Raw genomic sequence first — 6204 nt, forward strand, 5'->3', positions numbered from 1 at the left:
GTGCAATGTTAGCACAAGTTCAGGATGGTCAAGAAAAAGCAATTTACTACCTGAGCAAAAAATTCCTGGAATATGAAACCAATTATTCTCCAATCGAGAAATCATGTATAGCATTAGTGTGGGCCACCAAGAAGTTAAGGCACTACATGTTGACCCACACAATTCATGTCATATCACGAATGAACCCTCTCAAGTATCTCTTTGAAAAGCCAGTTCTTAGCGGCAGAATAGCAAGATGGACCATGATGCTTGCTGAGTTCGATCTTACATTTATGGCTCTTAAATCGATTAAGGGAAAGGCAATTTCTGATTACCTAGCTGATTTTCCCGTTTCAGAAGACAAACAGGAAGCATACGACTTCCCTAACGAGGAAATATTTGTTACTGATGACGACTACTGGCAGTTATTTTTCGATGGCGCATCCAATCAAAAGGGATATGGCATAGGTGTACTGTTGATTTCACCAGATGGGGCACATACCCCACTCTCAGTCAAGTTAGATTTTAGCGTCACAAATAATGAAGTAGAATATGAAGCATGTATATTAGGACTTCGGGCAGCAGCAGCCTTGGGGATTAAAAACTTAAGAGTATACGGAGATTCGTCACTCGTTATAAATCAGATTTTGGGAAAATGGAAAGTCAAAAGTGAGGGCCTGGCACTTTACCAAACATACCTATAAACCATTCTCAAGCATTTTGACGATCCGAAGTTCATTTATTTATCCCGAGATGAAAACCAATTTGCAGATGCTCTAGCCAAATTGGCGTCGATGATCAATATTCCAAATGAATTAGAAAATATCCCATTATGCATTGAAAGAAGAGAGGAACCAGCATACTGTATGGCCCTTGATGATACAGTAGCTGGTGATGACGCACCATGGTTCATAGACGTATTGAACTACCATTTAGGAAGAGGCTTTCCGCCGCATTCGATGTCGGGGACGCAGCGCGCGCTATCAAAGGTTTGCAGACAATTTATTCTTAGTCAAGGAAAATTGTACAAGAAATCTCAGCAAGGGGTACTCCTTTTATGCGTGGATGAAAAGGAAGCTCAAAGAATTATGGAAGAAGTGCATAATGGTACTTGCGGACCGCACATGAACGGTCGAATGTTAGCAAAAAAGATAATGCGGATAGGATATTTTTGGTCGACACAGAACATGATTGTACTCGAGACGTTAAGAAGTGTCATAAATGCCGATTTATGCCAATGCACAAAGATATACCACCTTCATTGCTGTACAATTTGGCATCACCTTGGCCATTTTCAATATGGGGCATAGATATAATTGGCAAAATCACTCCCAAAGGAACCGGAGGACATGAATTTATATTAGTAGCAATCGACTACTTTACTAAGTGGGTTGAGGCAGCGTCTTATGCTACCTTGACTTCTAAACATGTTGCCAAGTTCATCACCGAAAACATAATTTGTAGGTATGGTGTCCCTCACGAGTTGATTAGTGATCATGGTTCCCATTTTAAGAAAGATGTGGCTGCCTTACTAACGCATTACAAGATCCAGCAGCGTAAGTCGTCTACGTATAGACCACAAATGAATGGGGCAGTGGAAGCGGCGAATAAAAATGTGAAAACTATAATTGAAAAGATGACAGAAAAGTATCATGATTGGCCTGCAAAGTTGCCCTTCGCCTTATGGGGATATCGTACGTCGGTTAGAACACCAACCGGTGCGACACCATACTCACTAGTCTACGGGATGGAGGCAGTACTTCCTATAGAACTTGAAATTCCCTCTCTTAGAATCGCATTGGAAAGCCAAATACCGGAAGTAGATTGGGTACAAGCTCGATATGAAGAATTGCTATTAATAGATGAGAAAAGACTAGCAGCTCTTAACCAAGTTCAGTTATACCAAAGAAGGATTTCTCGTTCTTTTAATAAAAAGGTCAGGGCAAGGAACTTAAAAGATGGAGATTTAGTTCTTAAAGAAATACGGGCACCGGTCAGAGACCCGAGAGGCAAGTTCAAACCAAACTGGGCCGGCCCTTACATAATTAAAAAGATTTTAAAAGGAGGGGCAGTGCAACTGACAGACATAGAAGGGGTTGAGTTCAGTCAATTAACCAATCTTGATCAGTTGAAGAAATATCATGTGTAAGTATATAAAAAAAAAAAAGACCCCTCCCAGGTCGAAAAAAAAAAAAAAATTTATTAAACAAAAGAGAAAAGACCCCTACTAGGTCCAAAAATAATGAATGAAGTCCAGTAGCAGCAGTCAGACATAGAATGAATGAACAAGGAAGCAGAAGACGAAGAAGGATGCAAACAGAGTGGGCAGCAATTCAGAATGGAGACCACTATCAGGTTTTTTCAAAAAAAAGAGGAGATAAAACGAAACAAAAAACTTAGAAAAAAGTAACAGGTTCAAAAAAAAAAATATTAGAATCTGTAGCAAGTTTTGTTATCAATATATATCGCTCCCAATTAGGAGTTTTCAAAAAAAAAAGTGGCAACTAATCGGAGAAAACTAACAATCGTTCCTCTTATTCTATATCTAGAGTTATCATGGCAGTAAAAAAAAATTCCTACACAAACTTTGAGGTTTGTAGAGTTCATAATCCATCCCTTTATTTCAATCCTAATAAGCTACAACTACATTTATAAGGCTCTAGATTCCACTTATTGTCACTTCTTAGGTTCGTTAGCCATTGTACTCTTCTTTCTAGCTTCATTCTGATCATCTGGGTCATTCTGATCCTTCTTTCTTTTCCAAACCAGACTTCTACTACCTCCACTTTTGTGTCCTCTACTCGAGCCTTGAGTCTTAGAGTTTGTCTGAGTCAGGTCAGGTCCTTCTCCCACCTCAATAGCATCAAGTTGCAACCTACGTTCTGCTTGACGAGCTGATTCACGTTCCTCTATAGAGTGTGATGTCATCCAAACCTTATAATGATTGCTTATGTAGGTTGAGTCAGGAACCTTTTGTATAGTCCAGAACCTACGGGCATTCCAAAGATTGGTACCGATTCTGCAGATAAGAATGGGTCATCGGAGAAATTCCAGGAGAAATAGTATCTAAAGAAGGTACTCGTTGTTTTCGCCCGAATTGTCGTAACAAGCGAGAAGGAAATATGAAAGAGGAGTGAGTAAGGCCAGGTAGTCTATAGTATGCTATAGAGGATCGCGGGGCCGTCATAGCAGGGATGTGCCACCATGATACGGTCCAACGAATTGAAACCCACTGTTCATCCATTCCCTCCAAAGAGCTAAGTGGTCGCTCCCCTTTCACAACTCTTTGTCTCCCAGCGAAGCTATGAGGTTGATAAGATTTGGGATCGAGAGGTCGTTCAACTAGCCGCATACGCTCTTGTAGCCATACCTAGGACAAAGATTTATCGATATAAAATGACCCACACCAGGTCAGAAAAAAAAAAAAGAAACAAAATGACCCACACCAGGTCATAAAAAAAAAAAAAGACATAAAATGACCCACACCAGGTCAGAAATAAAAAAAGAAAGGGAATCAAAAAAAAAAAGAGAAAGGGAGGAATCGAAAAAAAGAGAAAAGGAATCAGAAATAGGAAAATATGTGAGTTGTGTGAATGACACAAGAAATTACCCAAGTAACAGGGGCTACCGCAGAATGCAAACTCCGGATTATGTCGTAAGGTATCTAAGCAATGAAGAGTTTCAGCCAAGACCAGAGGCATAGGTGAGCAGTCGTTGTGCATGTGCTTTACTACTCTTAGAAGGCAGCCGTGTCCGTAAACATTCGAAGGGCTTACAAATAGATAGCGGTTGAGCAGGCATAACACCAATGCCCGTTTTTTATAACGGAAGTCAATCACAGTCCTGGGATAGCTAGGGGAAGTGAAGTGCGCGATCAGACGACAGAGATTTACCCTACGTCCGTTCAAAAATTCATCAACACGAGTAGTAATGCCCAGATAATCTTTGAAGTCTTTTCTTAAATCATCATCGAGACTAGGAAGCGCGGGAGAAGATTGAACAGATGATCCTAGGATGGCACTAAATTCCTCCGTCATAGGACATATCTCACGATCCCCAAAGCGGAACACGTGAACTTCGGGATCCCAAAATAAAGCAGCAGCGCGTAAAAATTCCCAGGAGATCTTAACTTGTTTCAGTGACAGCAGCAAGGGTCCCAGCTGAACACCAATGACGTAGTACTTTTCATCCTTCGTGAGGTTGTCAAGCCACAATTTTAGAGCGTTTTTAAAATTTTGAGACATTGTGAGTGAAGAGGAATCTTTGAGATGGAGAAGTTTAAAGAGAAAGTGCTATTTAAAGAGAAGAAAACTGGGGGCTAGTAGAAATCTTTATCCGTATTAAATACGGAGTTACCAGATACCCATCCTTGTCAGGTGCAGAATAGGAATAGCTACTGAGATTTAAGAATTCTAGTAGAAGTCGATAAGCTGGACTTTCTAAGAAAAATCACGGCCAAAGGCTGGATTCCTATCTGAATTCGAATACTCCATCCCTGTCCCGGATCATGCTCAACAGCACCATCTTTCATTTTTTTATTTAACAGAACTAGTAATGGAGATGTAACATAAATCTATCTAGTCTTTTCAAAACAAATGCGTCATTAATTGTTTAGTGTGGTCTTCATTGTCGAAGGTGCATCAACATATATCATTAGCATTTTAAACATACATTAATTTACATCATGCATTATTATCAGCATAGAACATAAAAAAATGTTTTGTTAAAATCATGCTATCAATTCAATCAAATTATCAAGCACACGACTTGATTCGCGAGACCAGTAAAGCTATCATTTCAATCGTATTATCAGGCATACGACCTGACCAGTAAAATCAAAAAAAAAAAGAGGAAAAAAGACGAATCTGAATTATATATTTCATAAAAGGACGGAACCACTCACAGTTCGAAATCGAGCCTTGAATCACGATCAGTAGGTTTGATAGTAGTCCGTTAAGGATGGCTACGGGCGCAACCCACGCTGATTTTATCCCATATCAGGAGCCAAAGGATCGACGGTGCTCCGTCATCAATCATATGGCGGCACAACCGCCGTTCTCATCCCACATCAGGAAACAAAAAAAATACGACGATGCTCTCTTATCAGTCACCTCATCGCCAAATCCGGAGTTGTAACGAGGTTACAACGGCTTGCGTGGATCTCAGGATAAGATTGATTGGGGATTTAATTTTCTGAGCACGACAGACAAATTAAAGAGAAACCAAGTCAATTGGGAAACAAGGATATGACTATTTGGAATTTCATCGGGCAAAAAGATGGAGGAATTAGAGAAATTAATTAGAAAACAGTCAAAAAAAAAAACCTGAAATCATAGTATGGAACAACACTTGATCAAATGAACATGCAAACTTTGTTTGACGATTGTCAATCATTGTATCTCCGTGTGTCAGCTCAAATCACGGCTACGACAACACAGTTCCGACCAATGGATCGGCATTTTCTCTGATAGGCAACAACAGACGGGTTTAAACAAATTGAGTGGAGCTTCCTTAGCAACAAGAAAAAAAAAATCGATCCAGAAACAAAGTAATGGTTGATTGAGGATTCAATTTTGTGAGCAATAATGAAGGAATTGATGGGGAAAATCAAATGTTTAGGCGTGGGATTATTCCAGAGAAAGAACAGTTAGATTTTCTTTAGTGGATAAGCTTTCACGTGATGACACGTTAAATGGTCCGCTTATTTCTTACCCATCTTTTAATTAGGCGTATTCTATTGCCCGTCTGATTCGATTTTAAACACGCTCATGTTAGATAAAATTTTACACCTTTCTATTTTTCTGAAATAAATTTTGAAATTAATCAGCGCTTTTCGTGAAATAAAGTTTTGCGATTTTCAAATTCAACTTATTTCAAATTAAATTTTGAAATTCTTTGGTCGGCAGGCCCTGACATGCATTCTGAGTTCTTAAAATAAAATTTTCTGAACTTGCCCTTTTTGCGAAGTAAATTTTGCAATTTTCAAACTTATCGGTCGGCGGGCCCTTACACGCATCTAAGTTTGTAAAATGAAATTTTACGATCTTACCCATCCATTTTCAAAATAAATTTTGAATCCCTTGGTCGGCAGGCCCTGACATGCATCTAAGTTCTTAAAATAAAATTTTCTGAACTTGCCTTTTTGCGAAATAAAATTTTGCAAATCCTAGGTTGTAAAATCAAATTTTACATTCTAATCCCTTTTCAAAATAAAATTTTGAATCC

At 39.1% G+C, this 6204-nt stretch overlaps 1 long non-coding RNA gene across 1 annotated transcript; it reads right to left on the minus strand.

Moving 5' to 3' along the window:
* Positions 1-2409: 2409 nt before the first annotated feature.
* LOC141634471 (uncharacterized) lies at positions 2410-5669 on the minus strand. The gene is made up of 3 exons (XR_012539207.1): positions 5304-5669; positions 4879-5172; positions 2410-3131 (listed from the first exon to the last, which is right to left on the minus strand). It is a non-coding gene; the product is annotated as an uncharacterized LOC141634471 (long non-coding RNA).
* Positions 5670-6204: the final 535 nt, after the last annotated feature.

The sequence above is a fragment of the Silene latifolia genome, chromosome Y, assembly GCF_048544455.1.
Source record: "Silene latifolia isolate original U9 population chromosome Y, ASM4854445v1, whole genome shotgun sequence".
In the NCBI taxonomy this organism is placed as follows: Eukaryota; Viridiplantae; Streptophyta; class Magnoliopsida; order Caryophyllales; family Caryophyllaceae; genus Silene; species Silene latifolia.